Below are 13,792 nucleotides of genomic sequence, written 5' to 3'. Positions count from 1 at the left end.
AAGAGGTTCTATAACAAACATGTCATGGATTTTTTTCTATAATTTATGTTTATTGTTTTCTTGGTAATTGACAGGTTGTGTATCTATATCTATATATTAAAGTGGATTTTTTTCTATACTTTCCTACTTTGTGGTTTATTGTAAAAGTCATTTATCTTTTTTTCTAGTTTCTTCTCAAAGGCAGCTATCTTTTTTCTACTTTTATTGAACTTTCTAATTTTAAAATTGAACAAAATAACTCAAGTGATCAATCACCTATATATATATATATATTTGTATTAAGCTGTAATTATTAGTAAAGATTAATTATATTGAAATTGAGATATTTAACAATATATTATTGTGATAAATAATTTACTTATATTTAAAAGTATATTCCATTTTAAAATAATAAAAATAAACTAACCATAATAAAAAAAATTTAGGTACTTATTTAAATGAAACAAAAAATAATTATTACTTATTGTTATTGATAAAAAGATTTTTATTAATATAATAAAAAGAATTTAATTAATAAAAGAAACAAGATAAATTAAAAACTACTATTGATTCAAAATTAATATAAAACTAATACAATTATTAGTTTTATAATTATATTTTATTAATTTAAAACCAACTTAAGTTCCATAAAATTATCAAAATATATATAGTTAATTAAATTTCATATGAAATTTAAATTTAATAAAAACCTAATATACTTAAGTATATTCAAATTTTACTAATTTTCAAGAATCGATAAAGATGTTAATTCTAAATATAACTTAATTATTTTTAAAATCAATTTAAATTCCATTTAAAAATAAGGAAAATTACAAAAACCTCCTTGGGTTTTTTAACAATCCTATGAAACTCCCTAGTGTTTTGACCTTAACAAAAACCTTCGCTGTTGTTTTGAAAAAAGGTGCAAATACCTTTCTTTCATCAACATTCTAAATAAAAAGTGTTGATGTAATGAATTAATTTTACTTTACTTTAGACTTTTTACCTTATTTTGTCAGAGAAGATTAAGGAGAGTTATTCTTCCAAAGTTGTTTGGCAAAAAAAATTAGCAAAGGGTAAAGTTGAAACTTTAAATTATGTATGATAATGCATTAACAAGGACAAAGGTTGGTAATTTCAATATCTTTGTTACCAAAAGGCCAAGGAAAAGGAGATATTTGCACTTTTTTTCTCAAAACTATAGGAGAGGCCTTTATTAGGGTCAAAACATAAAGGTGGTTTATAGAATTTTTATAAGAGGATGTTATTTTATAATGTTACCTAAAAATACAAAAAATAATAATAAACCAATAGAAATTAATACAAAACTTTTTTTTCAAAATAATTAATAAAAATTAGCACTAAGATACAAAAGAATAATACAAATTTATCTAGAGAATAGAAAATTTGCCACTCTCACTAAAGCACAGCTTAGACTGTAATTGGATAAATTAGACATAACCCCAAAAAAGAATACTTGGATTGAACTTAGATGGATAACGTTTAATTGAAAATGTCATATAGCTCTATCTTCAATTTTGCTTATAAATAAAGCACGTGCATCACACGGGTCATAACCACTTGGGTGAGTATAGAAAAAGTTGTCCATCACTTTGTGTAACTAACATGTACTCATGATTATCTAATGTCATAAGATGCCCTTATTGATTTTCCCAATAAAAAAGAAGAAACACATACATACATCTTGCAGATCAAGTGGCTAGAGGTTGACTGCTTCTAATAATGAAAATCTGATGTGTGGGTGATATAAAATTGTCGTTATATTTTCCTTCATTTGAATGGAGTTTTTTCTTTCCCTATAGGGGCATTTTTTGGAATGCACACTTTATAACTTAAATCATGGGACATGAGCTGTTTGGAAATAAGAACTAAGTAGGAGTTAAATCCTTGGTGGGGATTTTTTACTTTTCAAGATAGAGAAAGAGTGAAAAGAGAAAAGGAAGGGTAGAAAAGTTTTGTGTGCTTGCGAGATACACTTGGGTGGTGATTTTCTCTACGAAGTTCTTTATTCTTCTCCTACAAAGGGTGCACTCTACTGATTTGGTTTTCTTCATAATGTTATTCCAGTTTTGTAGTGACATTGTGGAGGTCAGAATACTCTTTGGTTAAGTTGTAAGAAGGGTTTGTATATGTGGGTTATTTCTCAAAAGTTGTAGGGAGGTTGTACACAATCTCTTGTACCCCTTTTTATTGATAGTGAATCAATGGCTTGATGGCTTTGCTTGTGGATGAAGCCTCATTACCATGTAATTTTTTTGTATCTCTTCTGTGGTTGCTTATTCTTTTTGGATTTCTGGCTCTGAAAACCCCTGTACTTTGCAAGAAGGCCACATTTTCCCTTATACAATCAGAGAGGCCAATAGACCTCAGACTTCAAAAAAACGCCACTATTAGCCCTAAAATGCATGGTGTTAGTGACATCATTTACAATATATTAAATAATAAATAAAATAATAGGAAATGCTGACATGACACTATTAAACTCTAAAGTTAAAAATTGCAAGTGGGTCCACTAAATAAAATAAAACCATTTAATATTTCCTCTTTTTAGAAAAAAGTAATACTTGGGACCCGCTTGAAATTATAAGTGGATCCCACTTGAAATTTAAGTGGCGTTTGATAAATCTGAAAATTCAGATATGAAAAGTTACAAAGAAATTAAATGTGTTTGAAATCTGAAAAGAGGTATAGTTGCTTTTTTACTTTTTAGAAGATCTGAATCCATGAGTTTGTTTGTGTTGGATCAATCTTTTACCATCTAAAATTTATTGATTTTACTATTTTACCCCTAAAATATACAATTTGAAAATGTTGAATTCAATTTACATTCTCATAAAAATAATTTTCAACCTCAAAATAATATAAATAAAAAATAAAAAATTAATAATTACTAATTAATAAATAAAAAATTATAATTATAAAAATAAATAATGATTATAAAAATATTAATATAATTAATAATTTGTACAAATAAAAATTAAAATAATTTTTAAAATTTAATGAAATAATTAAAATTTATTAGTTAATAAAAATAATTAATAAATAATAAATAACATAAGTAAATTTAATAAAAATTAATTAATGTTTAATAAAAAATATTAAAATAATTAATAAAAATATTTTATAGTTAATAATTAATAAAACCATTATTATTATTCACCGAAGTACCAAACCACCATTGTTGCTTGTTGTAGCGGCGATGGTGGTGGTGGAAAGATAGGGGAGGGAGAGAGAGAGAGAGAGGGAGAGAGAGTCGTCGCTGGGGGGAGAGAGAGAAGACAACGGCGGTGACAGTGGCGGGAATATAGGGGAGAGAGAAAGAGAGAGAGAACGAGCGAGTGAGCGAGAGATGATAGGGAAGGAGAGAGAGGGAGGGGGGGAGCGAGAGAAGACAGGAGGGGAGAGAGCCGCCGCTGCAAGTTGCAATGGCGGTGGTGGGAATATAGGGGGCGAAGAGAGAGAGCAAGAGCAAGAGCAAGAACGAGAGAGAGAGAGAGAGAGAGAGAGAGAGAGAGAGAGAGAAGACATGGGGAGAGAAAGTCGTCACTACAACTTGCAACGGCGGTGGCGGGAATACAGGGGCGAAGAGAGAGAGAGTGAGAGCGAGAGAAGATAGGGGGAGAGAGCCACCGCTGCAACTTGTAGCGGCGATGGCGGGAATATGGGGCGAAGAGCGAGAGGGCGAGAGAGAGAGAGAGAGAGCGAGAGAAGACATGGGGAGAGAGAGAGTTGCCACTGCAAGTTGTAGCGGCGGTGGCAGGAAGACAGGGCGGATAGGGAGATTGAGAGTGAGAGGGAGGGAGAAAGAGAGTTAGAGAGAGGTTGAATGTTTTGGTTTTCTAGGTTTGGGGTATCAAGGGTAATTCAACTCATTTACGAAAAATTGTAAGGATATTTTGGACATTGGCCCGACTCTGAAACACATCTGAACTCATTAAGAGCCAACCCAAGGTCTGTGATTTTCAGATTTGAAAATAGGTTTCAGACCCAATTTAAGAGGTACAACCAAACAACCAAAGTCAATGCTCCTTGCTTGAATGGCGTATTTAGTGCTTTGCTAGCCAATGAACTTGGAAAAAAGGAATTTTTGGAGAGTTTGGAGGATAGTGCAAATTAGAGGTGGATTCGAGCCGAGCTGAGTTGAATAGTACGAGGCTCGAGCTCGGCTCACCAAGGTAGTACAAGGCTCGAGCTCGAGCTCGGTTCGAGCAAGAATCTTGAGCTCGATCTTGGCTTGAGTAAAAACTCATAAGCTCGAGCTTGATTTGAGAATTATTTATAAAAATATTTTTAATTTGATATTTAAAAATTAAGAAATACATACATACATACATACATATATATATATATAAATATATTCGAGCTTGGCTTGCGAGCTGAGCTCTATTAGGCTTGAGCTTGGCTCATTTATTAATCGAGCCTGTAAATTGGACTCCCTACATAAACCATTTTTTCATCTTCCTCCTCCTTTTGCCCTCTCTATCTCTTGCTCTCTCTCTCTCTCTCTCTCTCTCTCTCTCTCTCAACTTTCTCACCACGGAGGACAACCAGAGAACGATCTTAATCTTAGCGTTCTCACAACCGGATAACAACCAAACAATGATCTCAATCTCGGTTTTCTAACCACTAGACAACAAGAGAACGGTACCAACATTAACAAGTGAAACTCTCTCTCTCTCTCTCTATTTATTGTAGGTGCTTTTGTGCTTTTGGAACTGATTCATCTGAATGCTAGTGGTTTCTTAACTTTTGTAGGTTCAGATCCTTTTGTTTGTTAATATATTTGATAATAGTTGATGAATCAATTTTTTTGTGCTAAGTACCTCGTCATTTGGTATGCTTCCAAGTGGCCAATGACTCAGAGGCCGAAGTGGATAACTTTTGCTGGATGAGGACCTGGATGCCACATTGACCAAGCCGAGCTGGGGGCAGATTAGGTGCCGAATTGACTGGGCCGAGCTGGGCAGGTTAGGTGTCGAACTGAATGGGCCGAGCTGGGCAGGTTTAGTGCCGATTTGATTGGGCTGAGCTGGGCAGGTTTAGTGCCGATTTGATTGGGCCGAGCTGGGCAGGTTAGGTGCCGAACTTATTGGGCCGAGTTGCATATTAGGTGACGAGTTGACCAAAGGGTCGGGCTGCCTATTAGGTGTCGAACTGACCAGAGTGCCGAATTGTCTATTAGGTGCTGAGTTGACCAAAGGGCTGAGCTGCCTATTATGTGTCGAACTGACCAGAGGGCCAAGCTGCCTATTAGGTGTCGAGCTGGATTGATTGTTGAGCTTCGTAGTTCTTTAGAGACCTGCAAGGCTTCACGCACCGTATCCGAGATTTTTGAGAGGTCGCCTAAGTGGTCTAAGATTCCCGGAGGCAACCGCCATGCATGTTGACCATCCTCCGGAACGTTCGATACGTGGGCTAACTTCCAAGGATCGTTGGAGTGTTGGGATATGTGTGCCAAAATTTTCGGCGAGCACATCTCGCAGGTCGACAGTTCGGTGACTGTGCCAGGTCGCCAGGTCGGCGCCTATGCCAGGCTGCCAGTTCGGCACCTATGCCAGGTTGCCAATTTGGCACATATGCCAGGCCGTCGATCGGGCGCCTGTGCCAGGCTGCCAGGTCGCCAGTTCGGCGCCTGTGCCAGGTCGCCAGGTCGGCACTTGTGCTAGGTCGCCAACTGGGACACCATCATCTTGGCTAAAGCAAGTTGTTGCCTAAGTGGTTCCGGATGTCACCTAATTGTTCTAATATACCATGTGTCACAATGTCATTGGAGGGCCAAATCCGCACTCATCAATAGTTAAGTGGATAGTGGGTATGAAAATCACGAAAGGTGTGTTTTGTCTAATCATAGAAAATAACATTGCAGTCATTAAGAATCACTTGTAGCTGTGTTGTTATGCCTGCCCCACACTTAAAATTCAGTTTTTTGGCCACTAAGCCATGGGTCAAACAGTTTGATCAATAACTTAGTTGACTTCTCAAATTGCTTAATTTTCTCTTTTTGTGGTATTCTAGTAAATGTATACCATTTATTAAATATTGGATAGATATCAGGCAAATCTTTTACAGTTAATGGCTTCATCCTTATGTCAAAACCATTGAAATATGAAAACTATTTATTGGGAATGAATCAAATAGAACATATTTTGATTGGTTTTGTGTGCAAAGGAATTTCTAAACTTTTTTCTATTCAACAAATTAAAAGGCATAAAGCTTAACTTAGGGGATGGAAGGAAGTTAAGGTTTTGGTTGGACCCATGCTGTGGAGACAATGTATGCATTGAAAACAAATTGGCCTCAATTGCTGAATCATATGTGGTTTAAGGCAACAGAGAATCATCTAGAATCCCTCTTTCAGAAGAAGCTTTAATGATTGGGAGATTGTGATGGTGGCTGAGCTCTTAACTTTGTTTCAGAATAGTCTCCCCAACTTGCTTTCTCAAGATGTAAAATGATGGAAGTGGAATCATACTGTCAAATCCTTTTATAAAAGTCTAATTGGTGAACTTCAAGAGCAGTTGCCAAGCAATGCAATTTGGAGATATGTGGCCTCTTCTAAAGTCAAGTTTTTTGGTTGGGTGGTAGCCTCATGGAAAGAGGTTTCTACGTTTCAGACCTATGGTGCCCCTTGTGCAATTAGGTTAACCTGAACCCGCCAAGTTCGTAGTTAATGTGGTAGTGTCATAGAGGTTTTGGTTGGTGAGTTGGATTACATGACAAGGGATATTAGGGAACTCAGAAATCTTATACATGACACGGATCAGCCCCAAACTAAAACGCCTCCACCAAATGGCAAACAAACGGAGCCTCAGGAGATAATATGGACCAATCAATCTTGAATTCGGATTAGCTGAACGTTTTGGCTGTTTAGCGGGCTGTAAAACCAATGATGAGGTTCCACGCTAATAATAAATTCATACGCTCCACTATAAAAGGGGCATGTCACATGTATTTTATTATTGGCGTGGAACTGCCCGCTAAACAACCAAAGTGATGCAAAAGTTGCTATTCAAGTTCTCTCTTCGGATCTGGAACGCCCTTGGAGTTCGCTGTTAGTTGCCTTGGATTGTAAAACCATCTCAAAATTCTTCCCATCCTGTGTATCACACCCCTCGGTCCTGTAATAGAACAGACCATGGGCTTGCCCAATTTGCTCTAAGACAAAGCCGATTGTTTACTTGGTCCTTTATTCCAGATCCTATCTATTATTTTGTTATTTTGGATGAGATGTAGCCTCCAAATTGAAAGTTAAATAAAGCTCTTGCCCTATGTTTTCAAAAAAAAAAAGAAAAACATATAAAAGACCACTGTTAATGGACCATTTAGAACCGTTAATATCATGCTCTAAATCTTTTTGTAATGACAGTACCCTTATAACTAAAAATCAAAACCCAGAAATAATCGCAGTTTTTACTACACAGAGGAGCCATCGTTATGAGTTTTCTAAGTGAGTTATAGAATCCGTCTTCGGTGGTGTAGTAGATTGTGGTTAGGCCTCAAATCGCAGTTTTAGATTGGGTTTTTTGGCAGGTCTGATCAAGAGTTCGATTGGTTATTCCTGAGAAAAGTGGAGAACGACGGCTCGATTTCTTTCATGTTACCAGTTTGAATATTTATGGCATCTGATCAATGATCGATTGGTGAAACGCTTCGTTTGAGTGGTGGATAGAGCTGCACCACTATTAGTTTCAGGTGCCTAAGTGGTGGATAGATCTGCACCGCTATTAATTTTAGGTACCGATGGAATGCTGGCTTCTTTATGTTTAACAGATAGATATATGCTTGTCCGAATTTTTGATTTCTGATGCTTCCATTAAGCTTTTCTCAAGCTCTATGACCTCAATTCTTTTCCTTTTAATTGCTTTTCATTATAATAGGTGGACGTTGATTATTGCTGAATTGGGTATTGGAGGTTATTATGATCAAGTTAGTTACATTTCTATTAGAGGTTTTTGTCTTTCGATCAATGATCAAAGTATTAGTATCGGGTATTGTATCGTTCAGTTTAGATATGGATATTACTTTAGAAATGCATGGATATGGACAAAAGATATGAAAACTCATGGATACGCTAGGAAAATGATACAAATTTTGTGAACACATCAATTACACTAATTTTAAAAGTCAAAATAGCTACAAATAAAGTATAAATACATAAAAAAATATATTAGTAATATAACAAGATACATAAATATCATACAATTCTATTGATAATCCAATAATCAAGAATCCAAGACTCATATTATATAGTTTTTACAAAGTAAAACATGCACCAAACCATTATTGTGTTAAATTATGTAAGTCCAAGACACAAAACATATACAATTATTATATTTTAATTACTATAACAATTATTTTCTATTTTTACTTTTCAACAATAACAAAAAAGGCAATTAAATATTAAAATTTGAAATGTTTGATAATATCAAAATTACTATCTTATAAAATTTATAATTTTTCTAAGATGCATATATTATTTTCATTTTTTTACTTTTAATCTTAACTAAAATTATATCAAATTTATTAAAATTTTTAAGGTACATATCATATGAAATTCATAAATTTTAATTATTAAAGTAATGATTTCATTATTAACATTTTTTCTATAGTTTTTTTCTAAAATAACAAATCATTTTGATAGAAATTTAAATTAGTGGATTTGATAAATTCAATTTAATATGATATTCTAGAATATTTTGTAAACAAAAATTTTTAATTTTTGTAAATAATAAATATGCTATTTTTAGTCTAAATTAAAATATCAATGAATAGTTTATAAATAAATATTAAAATTTGAAGATACATACAATGTACAAATTTATGAATTTTAAGTACTAAAATAATTATCTATTATTAATATTTTTATTTGTATAAATCTATTGAGAGTAAAAACAGCTTTTGATATAAATATAAATTTGGTAGATTGTTTCTTTCATTAATGTTTATAAAGTAGTAATTTTTAATGTTATTTTTTTTTATTTTTAAGTTAAAATTATTGAACATAAACATATAGTATTTGTCTATGTTCACGTTAATGATAAAGGTAATAAATTTTATTTTATTTCACATAATATTACAAGTTGAATGATGGCATAGTGGTTTAGAATGGTAGCGCATAGTGGCATAGGCACCAAGACTTGGGTTTGATTCTTTGTAAGAGCTCTTTTTAAACAAGACAAAAGAGATGCATGAGTATCAGCGTGTATCGACATATCGTGCTAATATTTTAATCCTTGCTTCTAATTTTATAGAGATGGACCCAATCCGTTGTTAGTGTGTTATAATTTGTGAGTCCGGACTTCATACTAACTCAATTCTACAATCCTCTCTACTAACCCAATAAAACAATGCCACCTGTACCTAAACATCTTTTGATCTTTAACTTTGCAAATAACATGGACAGTGTTATTACCCCTCCGTTAGACATGTATTCCTTAAAAAAAATATGCATGATTCTGCCTCTCTCTTCTTTGCTCGATGTTATATTCGGCCCATGGTATGACTACAAGGATAAAACTGAAGTGAAGATGGGTATTCTTGACCTAATTGTGAATTCAATGGAATCGCAATAGAATTCCAAAATTTACTCAATGGAAAGGCAAATCACCATAAAATATCGATTAAGGGAGGTTTTGGTCTGAAAGTGAATAGAACGAGTCTCATAATAGAACTGTTATGGTTTGGATTCTAGGCTTGGAATCAATTGTCCACTAGCTTCCATATAAAGTAGTAGATTTCCATTCAAAGGAGGAGTAGTGAAGTTTGGGATGATTGGCAATGAACTAGTTTGCGCCTTGTTTCCGTTGCAGAAAACAGAGCAGTAGTATCTATACTCGATTGAGTTGCAAAAGCAAAGAGGATGAAAATGGAAGCAAAAGCAAAAAAAATAAGGGGATGCCTACGGGGATGCCTACCTTTTCTAACCTGTTCAAAACAAGTTGTTAACAAGGTTGATACAGACTCAACATGAATTGGAGATTGGATTTTCATACATCTTGAATAAAAGATTGATTTATATTTGAAGGGTTTTCAGAGGTTCAGAGGGCATCTAAGATGGGACCATCCTAATATATATTATGAGATGATTGCAGTGAGAAAATTTACGACGTTAGGTGACAAAAATTTGTTGTCTGGTGAATATAGAAAATTCCAACAACACCAGAAAGGAGAGGGTGAGAGGAATTACAGAGAAATCATGCACAAGAAAAAAAAAAGAATTTTTTAGGAAAAGATGTCTGACGGAAGGGCAATAACAGTCGTTAATCATTTGCACAAGTTAGGATTCTAAAACATGTTTAGAGACAGGTGGCATTGTTTTATTGGGTTACTAGAGAGGATTGTAGAATTGAGTTAGTAGGAAATCTGGACTGCTGAATCTCCTACCACAAGCTGCCCATGTTTATTGGGTTAAGCTCTCTCGGAATAGAACAGTTGGAACTATCTAGTTCTGTCCTCAATCCAGGCATATAACTAGAAATTGTCTGTTTTTCTTTTTCTTTTTTTTTCATTTTTTGATGATTCATTTCTCATTTATCTGATTTCATAGTCATGGATTTGAAATGGAAAAGAAAAATTCATTTTATCAATGAACAAAAAATTTGTACAGATCAATAACGTCACAATCATACACGGGGAACATTTCATGCTCCTACATAATATTATGCATGGAGAGATGTTTCACTTGTGGGTAAGAGATTGGGAGTCCATTTAATTAGTTTCTTAAATACAAAGGGTATATATAAGTAATTAACCCTTACCTCCACCATTCATTTTAACTTGATAAATACCAGTATATATATCACCTATTTTGTTTATACCAGTTGATCATTGGTTATAACTTGTATGTATTTCCCGTATAATAGTTGATTGAAGAGAATTAATGCAGATAAGGGAGATTGGATATCATCATCCCGTGGGCGTCCAGCATTAACAACAATCTGCTTATTGTGATCCCTTTGGAAGGAGTATAGTACGAACGCAGACAAAATAATACAAAATGTAACCTTTTGCACTTTACTGAGCCTTTCTTTCAAATTTAAAACAATGAATACGTTTTCTTTTTTTTAGGCTCTGTTTGGAAAGAATACAAATACAAATATGTAGAATGCTGTTTATATTATTTTGTATGTAGTTGTACTCTTTCCAAACTAAGCCTAACTACAACACAATCTTGACATTTATGCTTAATTAATTTGTTGGCTTCAAACAATAGAAAAACAAAATATATATAAGCAAGCTATAGGCGAAAGAAATTGCTAAGAATCATTGATAGTCGAGTAAACTCAAAAACACACACAGTGGGAATTATTGTAAGGTGGGGTTATCATTTGGCTTGGGTGGTAGCAATAATGGTATGGAGTTGGTAGTCTTGTAGATGATCGATAATCTGAGATCAAGACCGAGCATCTCTCCTTCTTGTTCCGGTGAAGATCAGGAATTTTCTATGGCGGGTATGCTTCCGAGCAACAGCAGTAAATAAGCTTCTCGGAGAAATTAAGTGGGGATCGATCCACTGCCATCAATTTTGCTAGAGCCGTCTAGCTAGCTTATTATTTCGCCTGTTGCACTGAGATCTGGGGAGGTCCATTAATTACAGGTATAGCCATAATGCTGGCCATTAATGGAGGAGGGCATATTTCCTGCTGGTGATGATCGAGCAGGACAAATGGGTGGCTTTACTTGCTCGAAACGGCATGGTTTTCAAAGGATCCACCACGGATCCTTTAATGGTGGTTCAGAAATTCCTCATCAGACCGTGGAATTAAGCTTCTTCCTGATACTCCGACAACCAACAAACCTCCAGCGCGAGCACCGGAGAGCGAGGCTGGTATGATCCGTGTTGGACGCTGAGCTACGAGCTGATCAGGCTTGCTGTTAGGAGAAGCCTCACAGGCGGGTCTCCGACAGATTTTTCTTGATCCACGTTTGTCGCCACAGGCGATGATCATTACGTTCATTAACGGAGCTGCCTCAGAAAAGTTTTCAGCTCTCAAGCAGCTAGCTGACAAAAATTCCCCCGCACAGCGATGAGACGACACAGGCTTTCCATGGCAGCTGCCATGCACACCATCTAATAGCTCAATGGTCTCCACAGAATTCTTGGATTTAAGCTACGATGTAGTCTTTCCACAGTAAGTAAATTTTGATAATAAAATTCTCTTATTACCAAAGAAAAAAAAAGCTACAGTAGGAAGGAGTAAACCCAACAGGAAATTACAGACCGAATGAACTCGTAAATCAATGAACAATACACTGGAAATTACAAACTTTAATTACTCAAAACTACTCAAGGTCAGGGACCAAGAACCTCACCCAGAATGCTAGGAATTACTGATTATAGGCGAGTGAACTGATCAGTGATGGAGTTAAAAAGCAGAGTAGCACAATGAACAAGCTCAGCTCAGTTCAAGCATGCATCAACACCAGATAGATCCAAACTGAAACCCCAAACAAAAGCAGTGCAAGAGTAACCCAACTCATGGCCTTGGCTGTGGGAACAGCTCTACGTGTTGTTGGTTGTATGAGCACGAGCAGAAGGATCGCCAGGCTTAAGCCCAAGCTGACGGCGATAGAGATTGTGTATGCTCTTGAGAGGAATTCGTAGATGGGGCTTTCTTTATCAGACTTCGCCGGAGGAGAATTGAAGAGAGCTCCTCCAGCAATGGCAGCTGTGGAGACGGCGATAATGGAGATTGTCTTCTGGGTATTTTTTGATTGATCTTCTTGGGTTTCTTCGTCCAAAGCCACAGAAAGAGCAGATGAAGTAGGATTATTATGAGCCATTATGGAAGAATATAGTACGAAGTGAAAGAACTTTTAATTTGGTTTGCATTGGGAGATGGAAGACAGCCGGCCAGGGCTTTATAAAACAAGGTTGATGCTTAGAGTGTGAAACTGTGAATGACAAAATTGTTGCGTCGGGTTTAATGATAAACTGCACCGTCCCGATCTATCGGGTTAGGGTCGGATCAGGTTTGATTGGTTTTTGTGTAGTGTAGGTAGGGGTGTCGATGGATCATTTTTGGATTTGACTCCGTCCAAATCAAAATCCATTTGGAAGGATTGGATGGATCAGTAAGACATATTGAATTTGGACGGACTGGATGGACTAATATGATATATTGGATTGGACCTGGTCCGTCCATAATGAATTTATATTGGATTGAGCCAATTTCTGATCCATTGATAGAAGATTAGAACATAGGTGTCAATGGACCAGATTTGAATTGATACCAATCTAAATTAACAGGAATTTGAACAAATTGAACAGTCTCTGGACCGGTCCAAAATGGTATAAAATATTCATTGGACTGGATTGGACCAGATCGATTTGTAATGAACTCACATTGGACCAGACCGGATTGGACCAAATCCAATCCAATTGACACCCCTAAGTGTGGATGTCAATGGATCCAGTTAAATGATAAAGCATAAACCACACTGACCCGAGCCTATTGGGTAAGGGTCAGGTCAGATTTGACTGGGTTTCGTGGGGATGTCAATGGGTTGCATTCGGTTAGACTTTACCTCCACACTACCCGACCCTATATGGTTCAATCCGGTACGAATCTGGCCTGGCCTGGCCTGGAGCCTTTTAATTGTATTTCTTTTATAACACATTATGAAACTTTAAAACCATTAAGTTGAAATTTGGTTTACCGGTATTAAGGTGTCTTTTTTCTTTTCTTTTCTTTTCTTTTTCTTTTTATCTATAGTGAAAGAAAAAAAATAAACATAAAAAGAAATTATAAGCTTTTAGAGCTATAGAGTTACAAGTCATAGCAAATGATGA

The 13,792-nt window shown here is 35.5% G+C and overlaps 1 long non-coding RNA gene across 1 annotated transcript; it reads right to left on the bottom strand.

Moving 5' to 3' along the window:
* Positions 1–11,213: 11,213 nt before the first annotated feature.
* On the bottom strand, positions 11,214–12,723 carry LOC148852574 (uncharacterized). Its single transcript, XR_016099549.1, has 2 exons — positions 12,313–12,723; positions 11,214–12,110 (listed from the first exon to the last, which is right to left on the bottom strand). It is a non-coding gene; the product is annotated as an uncharacterized LOC148852574 (long non-coding RNA).
* Between the last annotated feature and the right edge of the window lie 1,069 nt (positions 12,724–13,792).

Source organism: Nelumbo lutea, chromosome 5 (genome assembly GCF_056320005.1).
Source record: "Nelumbo lutea isolate HS-2025 chromosome 5, American lotus-T2T, whole genome shotgun sequence".
In the NCBI taxonomy this organism is placed as follows: Eukaryota; Viridiplantae; Streptophyta; class Magnoliopsida; order Proteales; family Nelumbonaceae; genus Nelumbo; species Nelumbo lutea.
Note: the sequence above shows the minus strand (reverse complement) of the source record. Positions and strands in the feature narration are given on the sequence as shown.